Raw genomic sequence first — 14620 nt, 5'->3', positions numbered from 1 at the left:
TGGCAGCGATCGGTCTTTGATGGCAAGTCCACAGTTGCAGAGACCGAGTCTCTCCATCCTCGCCTTGCCTCCAAGGAGGGTGCTGGCTGTATGTCCTCTAAAACCTCATGGATCACTCCGCCGGCGGCAGTCCACCCCCCTCTGCTCAGTGTTCTTTGCCAACAGCCTATTCAAAGGCCTCAGTGCTTCCGTATTTCTTCTTCACTCCCAGCCCCTGGGTTTATCTGGGGGGCCGTCGGAAGGACCCTGGCTCGGAGCAGCTGCCCTGGACTTGTCCAAGCAGCAGGGAGGCTTGTAAAGCTCTTAAGGAGGGACAGCCAGACACCTGCTGTGTGAGGCTGGGTCGACTAGAGACACAGATTCATAGACACTCGTGTGTGTGTGTGTATAGGAAAGTGCTTTATATACCAGGGTAATTGTACCTTAAGAAAACATCTCAGTCCGGCCCTGGTTAAGTTCATAAACCTGATATTAGCCCATATGCCCGGTACCAGTCTATAAATTCTTCAGACTCACACAGCACATGCAATGGCGCAGAATGCAGGAAGAAAGATCACAGGCCAGTGGGTGGAAAGTCTTGTGGACTCAGTGGCAGTGGAAGCATCTCAGCGCTGGTGTGGTTCTCCATGTGGCTCCTCCAGCTCCGGGGCTCTGGCTCCATCAGCATAGCCCATGTGGCTTGTCAACAGGAACTATTTAGCTCCATTGGGCTTCCAAATCAGGTGATCAAGCTGCAATCTGATTGATAGGCTAGACTCCACCCCTGCCTCAAGGTGACAGCTATGTAACAGCCACACCTGCCTGACTCATCCTTCTTATTTTCAAGATAACAAAAGGCTTAGCCTCTGGTGACCCTTCAAAGCTACCCCTTCATTTTGTTGCTTTTTTATGTTATGATTCTAAGATTTTTTTCTTGGCGGGGGAGGGAGATGCGCATTTCTTTCATGCGCTGACATAGATACAGCAGATGGAATGCTAGTTCCGTTTCCGCAAATATTGTCTCTTTATGGTCCTGGGAAACTTGCTTTGGAGAGGACTTCTTCTGAGAATACTTCCTGCCAATCAAGAGTCTTTTATAATGCAAATCGTTATCTTCCAAGGCCTGGGCTTTGAGAATTCGCACTATTGTTAACTTAAAACGGAGAAGCAGAGGGGGCGATTTCCAAGTCAAGCCCACAGGAGATCAGAGAGTCATCCAGTATCTTCTTGAAACCCAGTCCTGGCTCCCTAGTTTCCGGTTCAGTTTTAAACAACATTTCCCCTGGAATTTTAGGAGCAGGTTCAATGACGAGCGATCCACCCTCACCTCCTGGGCAGTAGGAGTCCTGGTGGCGGAGTGGTTACGCTTTGGGCTGCTAACCACAAGGTCAGCAGTTCGAAACCACTTCAGAAAAAGACCGTGTTTTCTAAGTTCATCAAGAGTTGCAGTCTGGGAAACCCACAGGGCCAGCTCTCCCTTGTCCTCTAGGGCCGCCGTGAGTTTGGTATTTGGATGTCACTGCCGGAGCTCTGATGGCCTGGAGGGCCATCAAGTGTGACGGTGTTGCAAACCCATAGGACCAGTTCTCTCCTGCCGCGGAGGTTCTCTGGGAGTTGGCATCCACTGGATGGCAGTGGGTTTTGTGGGCTTTTCCTGCAAAGAGTTGCAGTCCCAGACACCCACAGGTCCAGCGATGCCCTCTCCTGAAGGGCCCTCGGAGTTGGCATGGACTTGATGGCAGGGAGTACACGTTTTGGGAAGCCGATTGCCAGGCCTTACTTCCGAGCTTCTTCGCGGTCTGCGCTCTCCCAGGACGGCTGCAGGGGCAGCATTGGATCTGACGGCGAGCTCAGCCCTGCCTGTGACCCGGGTGGGGGTGAGTGGGGCCTGTGTTTAATCCACTTGTGGGGTCACTGGCCTAGGTGAGGCCTGGAGCAAGCTCTGCATGGCCGAGTCTGCCTCGTGGTGTTTGGTTGGGGCTGGATTCAAGCAGGGTTTTTATCCTCTGCGGGAAAGGCGATCAAACGCCTGGGTCTCGACTCGGGTTTCTCATTCGGCTTCCTCGGGTCACAAGGCTCCAGGCGTCCCCTCTGCTGCCAACTGTTTCTTACGTTCATGTCGATCGACAGCCAAGCCCTGGGTGCGTCCTGGAGTCTCCTCCTCACAGTGGGCCTAGAGGGGCGGGGGATGGAGCCACGGAGGAGTCCCAGAGCTTTCCCCGGTCCCGAGACCTTCAGACCGGCTGTGTCTCAGGAAAGCTTCATGTGCCGGGGATGAAGGCGCGCGGTCTCAAGTGTTCAGTATCTCTGGTGACCCGGTGTTCAGCCGGGTCGTGTGCTCCACTGAAGCACGCCTCCTCAGCATTCTCGTTGGCTCCTCTGGGGTGAGAATTGGCCCCCCCCACGCAGTGGTGGAAACCCACAGTGTGCCCGCCAGCCTCTCTCTGGGGCCGGGAGTCTAGGAGCCGCCGGTGGGCCTCAGGGCCCGTCCAGGCATGGGCCAGGGCTGTGGTCATCTCCAGGTCAAACCACACTCCCAGTCCTGGCTCTCGACACCCCATCCCACAGTGACCGGGGCACTCACACCCCTGGCAGGGCCAACCTCCTTCAACCGCCGCTGCAGGTCTGCCTGCCCAGGAGAAGGTACCCCCTGCCCGCAGGGAGCCTTGCTCTGTAGTGTCCATGTGGCCAGTCCAGTGACCTCACTGGGCAGTGGTGGGAAGAGGGGAGTGAGGGAGGAGAAGGGAAGAAGGAGGTCAGAGTGGCAGGGTGTGTGTGTGGCAAGGAAAGCGGGGGCGAGTCAACATGTCCAGAGGTGGCAGAGAGGAGAATGCATTGAGAGGCCGGGAGGCTGGGCGTGCGCAGAGTCCTGGGATTGGCTGGGACGCAGGTGTGGAACCAGGTGTGCGCAGAGTGATGGGATTGGCTGGGACGCAGGTGTGGAACCAGGTGTAGAGTGATGGGATTGGCTGGGACGCAGGTGTGGAACCAGGCTCCAGGGGATGAGGAAGGATGAGAACGTGGGGGAGGCCCAGGTTCCAGGAGCCATTCCGTATGAAGGGTGGGTGAGGTTTGAGAAGGTGTGTGTGTGTGTGACAGACTGACAGACAGAGAGAAGGGATGGAGAGGCCACCTAGAGATGCAGCCAAGCCCACAGCGGTCCAGTTGAGCCCTGCTCGTGGTGTGGTGACGCTGAAAGTACCCAGCAGGAACCCCACCCCCCAAAACAAGGTTTTCTTGGTGTGGTCCTTATGGGAGCAGACCGCCAGGCCTTTCACCTGGGGCCACCGGGGAGTGTGCACCATCATGCCTTCAGTGCATGGTCAAGTTCTGGAGGCTAGATGTCTGAATCCAGGAGTCTGCAGGCCCGAGCTCTTTCAGAAGGCTGGATCTAGGGGGGCCCTTCCCACCTCCCCTTGCTCTGGTGGCCCCTCGGTGCCTAGCTGGTAACTGCAGCCTCTCTCTGGCTCTGCCTTCACCTTCACATGGCTGCCTTCCCTCTGCGTCTCTTCTCTCTGAGGAGGAGGCCCCCCCAGGTCGGGTCAGGACCCATCCGACTCCAGCTGGCCCCCCAATCGTGGAACCAATTGCATCTCTAAAGATCATAGTTTCCAGAGGTCATGTTCACCAGGTGGCTCTTGGGGAGGTAGCGATTGAGCCCCCACCCCATTTTTTTGGAGGGAGGGAACCCAGTGGAGTGCTAACATGGGCCCACCACAAGACAAGCATTGTGTATGTATGTCTCTGTGTGCATATACCTGTGTGTGTGTACATCCATCTGGGTGTGGATACACCTGTTGTGTAGGTATACCTGTTGTGTGTATGTATATACATGTGTGTGTACACACCTGGTGCATGTGTGTGTGTATGTGTGCACAGAGGAGCCGGGGCTCCCGTTGGGGTGGAGGTGCAGGCTGACACGTCTTTAACCTCGGCCTGCTGAGGACCTAAACAGGTGCTGTCTGCTCACTGATTTCCACACCCTCCCCTCCCGTCTTCCTTCTCCCCAAAGCTGTTCCCGGAACAGAAAAGACCAAACACTCATTGTCAATCGCTTCCTACTTGATCCTCCGCCACAAAAGGAGAACAGCGTCAGTTTTGCCTTTGTGCCGGGCTGCTGCTGCCGGGATGGAGGACAGGGTCTCCCCAAGACCCCAGTCGTAGGGGGCAGCCCCGGAGAGGGTTCCACATTCCAGGGGGAGTTTCTTCACGGGCCACCGACTGTGTGACCAGCCACCTCCTGGGTGCTCGTGCCTTTGGGGCACCCTAAGGCACTGTCCCCCCTCGAGGGTCTGTCTCCACCAGGAAGGGTCAGAGAAGGGTGCTGTGTTTGGGACAAGAGTTGGGGGGTGGGCGCCACCTGCTAGGGCCGCAGTCAGGCCTGGGGGAGGGAGGGAAGTGGGTGGGCAGGGAAAGGGCCTTGGGCGGATGTCCTGCAGGACGTAGGCTGAGCAGAGGCGAACCATCCGGTCCTGAGAGATGTTGGCATCGGAGAGGTGGGCCTCTGGGAACTTGGACACACGTGGAGTTGGGAATCTCTGTCAGCAGTGCCTGGCCTGCCTCCCAGTCTGCTGACACCCACCACCTGTGTGTCCAAGAGCCGACAGCCCTGCTTGCTTTCTGAAGATTCACTAAGTGAATGGAGACTCTGTTGGTCGTGACCCCACCCCACCCCCCGCTGAGCACCCCCACCCCTAGCATCTGCGAGAACCGCGCCCCCCCCCCCCCCCGTCCCTCCTGTCTTCTCTGTGGATGGGAGTGAGTGACAGGTTGTTCCAGCAACTGAAGCCGGGGGCAGTTGGGGACACCGGTGGAGGTAGGGCGGGACCTGGCACCGTCACCAGCAGCCTACCTCACGTTGCTGAGACAACGCACCCTCCCCAGGAGTGCCTAGCGTGTGGGGAGACGTCACCCCAGAGGGAGCCGGCACTTGTCAGAGATGAATTGGTGTTCGGTGGTGGTGCCGTTGGGCTTGTGACTAGGGGACCTCCAGCTACAACCAGAGCAGGCGAAGGACACCGAGTGTCACAGCCCGGTGGGTGGCCCAGTGGGTGAAGCACTCCGCCGGGCACCCAAAGGTGGGAAGCTCAAACGCAGCCCCTCTGTGGGAGAGTGGTGGGGCCACGTGCTTCCCGAACGGCTCCCCGTCGTGGCAGCCCACGGGGCCGCCGTACTGGGGCATGGGCATCGACTGCAGGGCTGAGGGTTTGCTGACAAAGCTGGGGGAATCCCTTAGTCTGTGACCTCTGCAGAAGTAGTTCAAGGTCATCTCCCACCCCACCCCCAAGTCCAGCTTCTTTCCGTTTCTGTCTTCAGCACCCCTTCTAGTTTAGTCGGACCTGGTGACTGTCCCCGGCACAGTGTCACGGCCACAGCTCCGGGCCTCACAACCGGCTCTGAGCTCCGACCCTCCCCAGCTGACACCCGGCTGTCACTCTTCTCAGGCTTGGCTCAGCTGCCGCCTCCTCCGGGAAGTCCTCCCCCTTGCTCTGTTCGGTGGTCCCTGAAGATGAGTCATGTGCTCTTTGTTGTGGTTGGCTACCTGGGAGCCGATGGCAACAGAAGGACACACTGCCCGGCCCTGCACCGTCCTCAGGCCTGAGTCCATCGATGCAGCCACCATGCCCGTCCATCTCTCTGGGGGCCGGCCTCTGCCCCTCCACTTGACCAGGCAGCATGCCTTTCTCGGGCCACGGGCTCTAGAGCCGCCCTCCAGTCACGGCTCCCACAGCTCCTGGCGACACCGCGCGTGGTGGGATGGAATGCCGGCTGGCCGTTCCCAGAAGTCAGTCACCAGGCCTTTCTTCCTGCTCCGCCTCAGTCTGGAGGCTCCACGGACACCGTTCAGCGTCACGGCCTGCACGGGCCCTGGTGGCAGTGCATGAGCTGCACTGGCCAGTAATCCAGCTCGGCTCCTTCCCCCACGAAGGGAGGTGAGACTCCTACCACAGAGCCATCGAGGTGCTGCAGAAAGGGGGGTCATCAAGAACTGGAAGCGAGGAATATGCGGATGACAGGGACGAATCCAAGATCAGAAAGCACCTTCTCCGTTTCGGAAGGGAAGGTTTCCGCACTCCACTACAGGACCCCGTGAGAGCCTGGGTCCTGGACAGGAATCCACGGTGGCCCTCGAGGGGCCTGGAAGGTGGGGGGCAGGGAAACCCTCCTACTTTCAGAGCTGGGCAGGCGGCTCCACGGCGTTAGCACATTCACCCGGAGCCTCTGCCAGATGGCCTTGTTGGGAGGTACCACTGAGTTGGTTTGGACCACACAACAGAACAAAACACTGCCCAGCCCTGCGCTGTCTCACAATCGTTGCTCTTTGAGACACGTGGAAGAGGCCTTTTGCTAAACGTCCTTCAGCTCCCGGGAACAGGTGGTAGACAGAGGGGCTTCAGAGAGTTCATCGGGTGAATCTAGTGGTACCCTTTCTTTCCATCTTTCCATGAACTTGTGAAGGCGCCTAGCATGGAGACTTAGAAAGGAGAACAGTGATCAAAATGAGCTAAGGGGAGTTTCCTGACCTAAATGATGTGAAGTGAATCTCATTTCATGTTTTGATGGATCAATACGGGGAATTCCATAGACGACATCAGCAGGGCAGGGTCACTCCTTTCTTAAAGGATGAAACGTGTAGACAGTGTGACACTAGGCCAAGTCACAGCTGTGTGGATGACCACCCCCCCCCCCGCCCCCAAGATACAATTGATGACTTGCAGCCTGGAGGAAGGACCCTACCCAGCCGTGTCCTGTTTCCCGGTCTTATCAGTGACTCAGATGAGTCCTACATGGATGCATCAGTTTGCAGCTTTGGCTGCCCCCTGGGAGAGAGAGCCAATTAATACACTTGGTGATAAAGCGAGGACTCGTAGATAGTCTTAGTTCTCTAGTGTTGCGGTGACAGAAGTGCCGCAGGTAGGTGGCTCTCACAAGCAGAAATGTGTTCTCTCGCAGTCGAAGAGACCAGAAGGCAACAGGTCTAGGGGAGGCTTTCCCTCTGTGTCGACTCGTGAGTTAGGCCGGGTTGACTGGAGAAACAAGTCCCGTGACACTCACCTATGTGTAAGAGAGAGCTTTAGGGCAAGAAGTGATTCTGCACCAATAAAACATCCCAGCCCGTCCAACTCAAGCCCATGAGCCCAATTCTAGTCCACAAGCCCCTCCCCAGACTGGCGCAGCCACATGCAGTGATGCAGGATGCAGGAGATCACAGGTGCGCGCATGCAGAAGTTGTGTGGATCCACGGGCGGTGGTCGCGTCACAGGGCTCACAGCCACCGGGCCTGCCAGCAGGAAGGGGAAGGCAGAGAGAGACAGAGGGGGAGGTTCTCAGGACCCTCCTTATGAGAAGGCCACGCTCACAAGGAGTCCCCATTAGGCTGTGACCTGATTGACACTTTCATATCTCCTGAAGTGGACACGAAAGGATGTACCTACCACACCCTGGAGCAAGGCCCTTGTCTCTTTCCAACATCTGTGGGCGCAGAATCCCTTTGGCAATCTCCACGTGTTCCATCATTAGGCTTCCCTGGAGTCTAGGAGGTTCTCATCACAAGGACCTGCGACGGTCCCTCTTTCCCCGGTCACCTCCTGTCCGATAAAGGATCTTGGAGACCACCCCCAGGAAGACTCCCCTTAGATCAGACCGGGCCTGTGACGGGGTGAAGGATGTGGCATCTCCCCTCCTCCTTGGACAGCTGATTGGCTTTCCACATCAGAACGACCACGGCATGCCATTTTGTCATTCGCAATCCAGAGAATCGTGGTCCTGCCAACTTGGAACTAATTTTGTGGGGATTCCATGTAATCCAAGACACATAATCTATAGACAAGAACAACGGTCCAGCTTCAACCAAGAAAAATACATTGTAAAAATCCAGCACTTGTATTCATGGATACAGAAGGGGACAGAGAAAGAGGGACCAGCTACCAGGGAGAAAGAAGAGCTGAGAATGGAATGCATCCTTTGAACCCAGGTCCTTGTGCTGGGCACCTCCTAGACTCAGGGGAAGACTGATGACCGAGACACGGGCTCTCCACGGGGAGCTGGATCAGCTTCACGGCTCAGCATCCCGTCTGCTCCTGCAGAGATTTACAGTCTCAGACGCCTCTGCCAGGGCCACTGTGAGTCCGAATGGACTGCGTGGCAGTGGGTGACGACGGCCGAGGAGTCCCTAGGAGGTGCAAGTGATGAGAGATCTTGGCTGCCCAGCAGAAGGCTGGCAGTTTGAGTCCACCCAGAGGGGACTCAGAAGAAAGACTGGGAGACTGACCTCCAGAATCCAGCCACCCACCACTCAGTGGATCTCAGTGCTACTCTGCCGTGCCTGGGGGTGGGGAGTGGGAGTTGGAGTTGTTGACTGAGAGGTTGGCACCTTGAAAGCACCCAGTGACTGCAGGAGAAAGGCCTTCATGTCCCTGTGTTATGCTAATACCTTGTGGACAAAGAAGGATCCAGGCCAAGTCTAGCTGAGAGTGGGACACTCAGAGAAGGCCTTGCTTTTTCTCGGCTTCACTCAGTGTGCGTGCTCATACAGGCCCCTTCAGGAGCGTGGAGTCTTCAAGGTGTAGACCTCCTTTACTGGGATCTCCTTGGAGAGCTAACCTGAGAGCCTCGCCCCCTCCTCCTGGCTCCTCCTGTGACCCACAGCAGCGAGAGGACCTCAAAGCTGAAGCTTTGGTTACCATCGGACCAAACCAATTGCGCTTGAAGCTCACGGCCATCCAGTGGACGGGAGCACTCATGGCGACCCTATGGGACAGGGTGGAATGCTCCTGTGAGTTTCTGAGACTGTAACTCCTTAATTTTCTTTTCCTATTAGTGAGTCAAGGGGAGATGCGTTTTTATTGGGCGCCGATTTTAGAACAGAAAAAGCCAGGCTTGCGGGTTGGGCAAGGCTCCGTCTTTCAAAATCCGGTCTCCACTCTGCCCCCTAGTGCTGGCCCCAAGCCTAGAGAGAATAAAACTATTTCCGGAAATTGGAAGCTGGCGAGGCCGAGCATATTTGCATACCCACAATGCGTTGCACGGAAGGCAAATTTTTATTTTAAAACAAATAGATCCTTTCTCCTTTTCTTACACTCTTGAAATGAGGACAGTGGCACAAAATTATCAAGAAAAGAGGCGTAGGTCACTTTCTCTTACAAATAGATAATCACCGTTACTGAATTAGGTATAACAATTACCAGGGCAATGTGTTCCTTGTGTTGGAGTTATGCTCTGGTTTCTCTTCAAATCGTATAAATCTTTCGCCTTTTACTAAAGATTTCCGTGGAGAGGAACAAGTAAGAGTCTGTAACTAATTTTTTGAAGTCCTACTCTGTAGGGCTGGCAATGGTTAAAAAGTAGACTGTTGATATGGGATGTACTTAAGATAACTTGCTGTTGAAGTTGTGTTATCTGCTCTGCCAGACTGTTACTTATGCTCACGGGCTTGTGAAGCCAATGAGTGAGCTTGTACATGTGACATTCTAAGGAGCAGCTTTCTTAGGCTGTAATGTTAGAGGCCTGAGAAAATTTGTTGTGATTTTTTAAATTTGAGGATCCTCGTTTGCAGAGCTGGGTGAGTCTTCATTAGCAGATGATTGTACTCAAGTGATCTTTAGAAGTAAATAGAAAGGTTATTGGGGTTAATGGGGATTGATATGTCCTTTCTGATTGTGAAGTAGGAATGGGCAATGAAAAGATACAATGGCCATGGTATGTTTAGTCGTGTCATATGTTATTAAAGAAGACTTGAAGGACAGGTGTGCTGGTGGAGACTATTTCAAGTACCATGGGCTGCTAAAAGGACATGATGTCAGGAGAAAGTTGTGACAAGATGGGGTGAAACTATGGCTGCATCAATGAGCTCACACACAGGAACAATTGTGAGATATGGCTAGGGCAGTGTTTCACTCTGGCACCTACCAACCATAGGTGACAGTTGTAATTTTCAGGGTCTAGTTTTGAGTATCGGAGGCCTGGTAGTGTGTAGTGGTTTCACATTAGGCTGCAATCCCTTTGGCAGGTAGTTCAAGACCACCTCTGGAGAAAGGCTAGTCTTTCTATTCTTGTAAAGAGTTACAGTGTGGGAAGCTCAGGGACAATTCTCCTCTGCCCTCTAGGGTTGCTATGAGTTGGTATCAACTCCATGGCAGTCGGTTGGGTGTTTTGGATTTGTTATCACAAAAATATCGGAAGTACCCCCTCACAGAATTGTATCTCCTCACTCGTTCGGAAGCTAAGCAGCCGCATTTGGGGCCCAGTTCTAGAGGAAGTCTGTCTTTCGGTTGCAATCCACATGGTCTGCAGCGGAAACCACCAGCAGCACCGAGGGAAAAAGACTGGGCTTTCGACTCTGGTCACCACCAGCAGCCCCGACGCCCACAGCTGATGGCTGAGTCAGCATTGACTCAATGGCCATGAGTTTGGTTTGGTTTTTAGCTTCCTTGTCTCCTGTCGGCATCTGTGTGGGCCTGGAATTCCTGGGAGCGCTCCGGAGCGTGTGTCCTGGCATCAATGCTCACCTGGGTCAAGGAGCGGCCCAGTGCCGGGAGCCCAGGGCCCCAGCTTCAGTCTGCTCCCTCCTTGTCGGTCTAGATGGTAGTAGGTTCTTACTCTCGGCCTGCTTCTCCTGTGAGATAGAAGGTGTTTCAGGCCACACCCCCGGAAACTCTCCGGAGAGCAGATCAGGCCTGCGACAAGAGTCAAGGTGTTGCACCGCACCCTTAATCCTCTTACTGGCGTTTGGCAGACCAGCATGACCAGGTCAGATCAATGCCGTTTCAGGGAGGACACAGCTCAGTCTATGACAGATGCTCTTTGACGCCCGGGAGGAAAGTCTCCTCACTGGAAAACCACCTCTCCTTGGGCAAAGTTGGAGGGGCAGTGAACACGCGGAAGCCCCTCATGGATTGCGGTGCCCTCACACACGGCAACAGCTGTGAGGCTCCTGGTCCAGCTCAGTCCAAACCTCACCTCTGCCACCTCGTCCTAGAAGTCTCCCCAAGTCATCTGAGTCCCCTGCCCTCCCCTCCCAGTAATGGGCCTATTTCCCTCTTCACTCACTCGGTGACTGGCATGTTGTCTGTCTTCTGCTCGGCCAGCACCGTGAACACAGGAGAGGAAGTGGGTGCTTGCCACACTTGCTCATAATTACAGAGGGGCACTGGCGGCACTATTATGTGTTGCTCTACTAATGAAGGGGTTGGCGGTTCAAACCCACCCAGCAACAGAAAGCTGAGGTTGTCTGCTCTGTAAAGTGCTACAGTCTCTAAGACGCCAGACAGGGTCCCTATGAACCACAGCTGGCTCAATGGCCGTGGGCGTTTTTGTTTTAAGAGGTGCTATGGTTACGTCTAGCTGCCGGTTCCCCCGCCATAAAGACTACATTGCTGATGTCAGCCTTCACTCTTAGCACCGGCACCCCAGAGGGGCCCCATCCTCTGGGGGCACCCTCACCTGGCAGTGCCAAGTGCCCACAATGAGCTATCAGGTTAGAGGCAGAGGCAGCGGCAGGCACTGAGCAAGAATGTATGGTGCAGATAAAAGTGGTGTTTTATGGGTGGGAGTGCCCAGTCCTTTCCCTCTCTCCGCAGTGGCTGCTGAGAGGCAGCTCGTGACTTTGGGCCTGTTGGTTTTCAATGCTTTGGTGCAGGGAGGAGGTTCTGGTGCCCTAGTGATTCCCAGTTGAGCTGTGATCTGCTAGGTCGGCAGTTCGAAACCATCAGCAGCTTCTCTGGAGAAAGACTGGGCTTTCTAACTCTACGTCAGCGTTGAGGTGGTGGCAGCGAGTTTGTGTTCTTTTATTTTGGAGCAGTGCACTAAGCGGTGGGCTGCACAGGGAAATGTTTTGAATCAGGTTCAACACGAGGGCGAAAGAAGAAGATCAACAGCCTCTGTGACACTCGGAGTGATTCTGCAGTGTCCTGTGGACCTGCTATGAGGCCGCGTGGCCTCTGGGCAGGTGTGGAGGGCAGCCTCACACACTCTCGGGTTACTGTTTTCACCAAGATGCGCTCAGCCTCCTTGACACACAGCCTTTTTAACTGTTCAAGCCTTTGGGGAATTTGCAGAGTTCTGGTGGGTGACAAACAAGGGGTCTTGGCGGTACACCCCAGTAAACTTTGGGCTGCTGACCCCAAGGCCAATGGTTCAAACCCACCAGCGGCTCTTGGGGAGAACTAGGAGGCTGTCAGCTTCTGTCAAGATCCAGAGCCTCAGAAACCCTAGGCTGGCTCTCTGTGAGTTGGAATCGACTGGGTGGCAGTGGACGTGGTTTGGTTTGGGGGCTGGGGGGTAGTGATGCTAATAATCCATGCCAGCTTCCTCGTTACTTTTATAGGAGAGTCGATTGGGGGAGGCCCTTTCTCTGACAGCCCCACTGCCTGCGCTTGGCAGTGGGTATCCTTTGGTGACATTGATGTTTTTAATTTTTTGGTGGAGTCCAACTTGCCAACTTCCCCTTTTATGGTTAGAACTTTCTGTGACCTTGCTAAAAATCATACTGCTGATTCAAGATCTGGATGCTGAGTAAATGCCCTGAGAAGCTGCAGTCTCTGCAGAAGGACGCAGCACCGGTCCTGGAGGAAGGCTAATAATTCACAACCGACACTAAGCAGACGATGCCATGGAAGCGTCGAGGTCGTGAGCCACTCACTGCCAAAGATCAAGGAGTACAGCCTTTAGTGTGGATGACGCAGCAGCCTAAAGGGAACAAATGCTGGACCGACAAGCAACAGCGTGACCAGCGGAGCACAGGCTGGTGTTGACAAGGATCTCGTTTCACTGGGAGCCCCGACCACCATCCAGGGAAGCAGCAGCCAGTTGGCCAGAGGACCTGACGCCCAGGGTCCTCAGTGAAGTGCTCGGGGGCAGTGAGTGACTTGACGTGGCTCTTCCAGCCACAGCTTTTGTGTCACGGCCGTGGTCTGGTGCCATCGAGTGGGTCCCCGCCCTAGCGACCCTGTGCCCAGCAGAACAAGACACCGTCTGGTCCTGCGCCCTTCGCGCAAGTGTTCCTTTGTTTGAGGTCATGGGCCGTGCGTTCATCCATCTTTTTGGGGTCTTCCTTTTTAACTCCCACCTCACCCCTGCGTGGGACTATGAGGGTTGGGTACATTCTATCATTTCCTGGTGGGTCTGGGTAAGAGAAGGTGGGGGCTAGGGGGGTGGCTTCAGTTGTGAGTATTGTGAGCAGGACTCATTGTGGTTGTACAAGGTAGGAACTCTAATCTGGGGGCTGGTCAGTTTCCCCACCCTCCTGGGTTTGAAATGAGCCATCTCAGAAGCGGGAATCAGGGCTGGGGATCTAACTTCCATCCGGGAAAAAGGGCCGGGAGTGGAGTGGGTCCTCTGGTCCCTGAGATCCCTGTGTGCTGAACCTCCCTGTGGAGCATTGGGGGTGTTGTGGTTGGCTGGTGGGGCTGCTAAGCGTAAGGTCGGCAGTTCAAAACCCCCAGCTGCTCCGTGGGAGGCAGATGCGGCGTTCTATGCTGGTGAAGACTGACAGTCCAGGAAACCCACAGGGGCCATTCTACCTGCCCTCTAGGGTCACCACGAGTCAGAATGGACTTGATGGTGGTGAGTCTGCGAGTTTGAGGAGACAGAGCTGAGACCAAGAAGTGGCATAGGAGCAGCAGCGACAGAACCAAGAGCCAAAGTAGTGGGATTCCCCGCTCACAGAGCGAGGAAAGCTGGGTGCCCTTCGGCAGACGGCTCATTTGAAGAGTGGCATGTAATTGAGGGAGCTTGGTCTGCTGCAGGAGTCCTGGTGGCAGAGATAGGCAAGGACTGCAGTTCAAATCCACCCGCCGCTCCCTGGGAGAGAGACAGAGCATTCTACTCCTGTAAAGTGTTACAGTCTGGGATTCCCAGAAGGGCAGTTCTACCCTGTCCTATTGGGTTGCTTTGAGTCAGCATTGACTTTTTGGGGGGCAAGGGGGTGTCGTCTGCTGATCCTGGAGTGGAAACTGTGAACGTCTTTGGACCGAGGCTTATGGCAGAGTGGTGTGCCCTTGGGAATTTATCAGCAGCAATAAAAGAGGTTTGCATCGTTGTCAGAGCAAGGCCGAGGCCGAGAGAGCTCAGGGTTGAGAAGCCAAGGGTCAGAGAGGTGTACCTGGCTGGAAGAACTGTACCCTGGGTATTTCTGGCCCTGAATTGTAACCTGTTGGCTTCCCTGATAAAACCCCACATGTGTGTGTTATCTGTGGCTTTGTGTTGCCGTTGCAATGAAGCCTGGAGCCCGGCAGAGCAGCGGGGTGCGCCCCGGAAGAACTGTGGGCACCAAAATTGTGGAGAAGGTGGAGGGTGGAGCATGTCTCTGCTTCCTAAGAAGCAGAAGTCGACCTTGAACTGATGCCCCTGTGATTCTCCCTCCCTCCCCATCCTGAAGTCAGAGGTCTGCCGTAGCCAGCAGCAATTGGGAGGATGGTGCAGGCCCCAGAGGCGCTTCGTTCTGTGGCACACAAAATCGCTACAAGTCGGAACCTACTGGAGGACACGTGTCAGAAACACACCTGTAAAGCCGTGGCGATATTAGTCTCTTACGGTTTCTTCTAGAAGGTTTGGATCTTCTGTGGTCCCTCCTGAGACACTGTTTTGGTGGAGGGTCCGAGGGAGGGCCGAAGGGTCAATTATTCCCTCGCCCCGCCCCCGC

General features: G+C 55.1%; 1 non-coding gene across 1 annotated transcript; it reads left to right on the top strand.

The window, feature by feature from the left end:
* The first annotated feature begins 9193 nt into the window (after positions 1-9193).
* Positions 9194-9308, top strand: LOC142457467 (U5 spliceosomal RNA). Its single transcript, XR_012786196.1, has one exon. It is a non-coding gene; the product is annotated as a U5 spliceosomal RNA (small nuclear RNA).
* Positions 9309-14620: the final 5312 nt, after the last annotated feature.

The sequence above is a fragment of the Tenrec ecaudatus genome, chromosome 9 (genome assembly GCF_050624435.1).
Source record: "Tenrec ecaudatus isolate mTenEca1 chromosome 9, mTenEca1.hap1, whole genome shotgun sequence".
Lineage (NCBI taxonomy): Eukaryota > Metazoa > Chordata > Mammalia > Afrosoricida > Tenrecidae > Tenrec > Tenrec ecaudatus.
The sequence above is the reverse complement of the archived record's forward strand: the minus strand, read 5'-3'. Positions and strand labels throughout refer to the sequence as shown.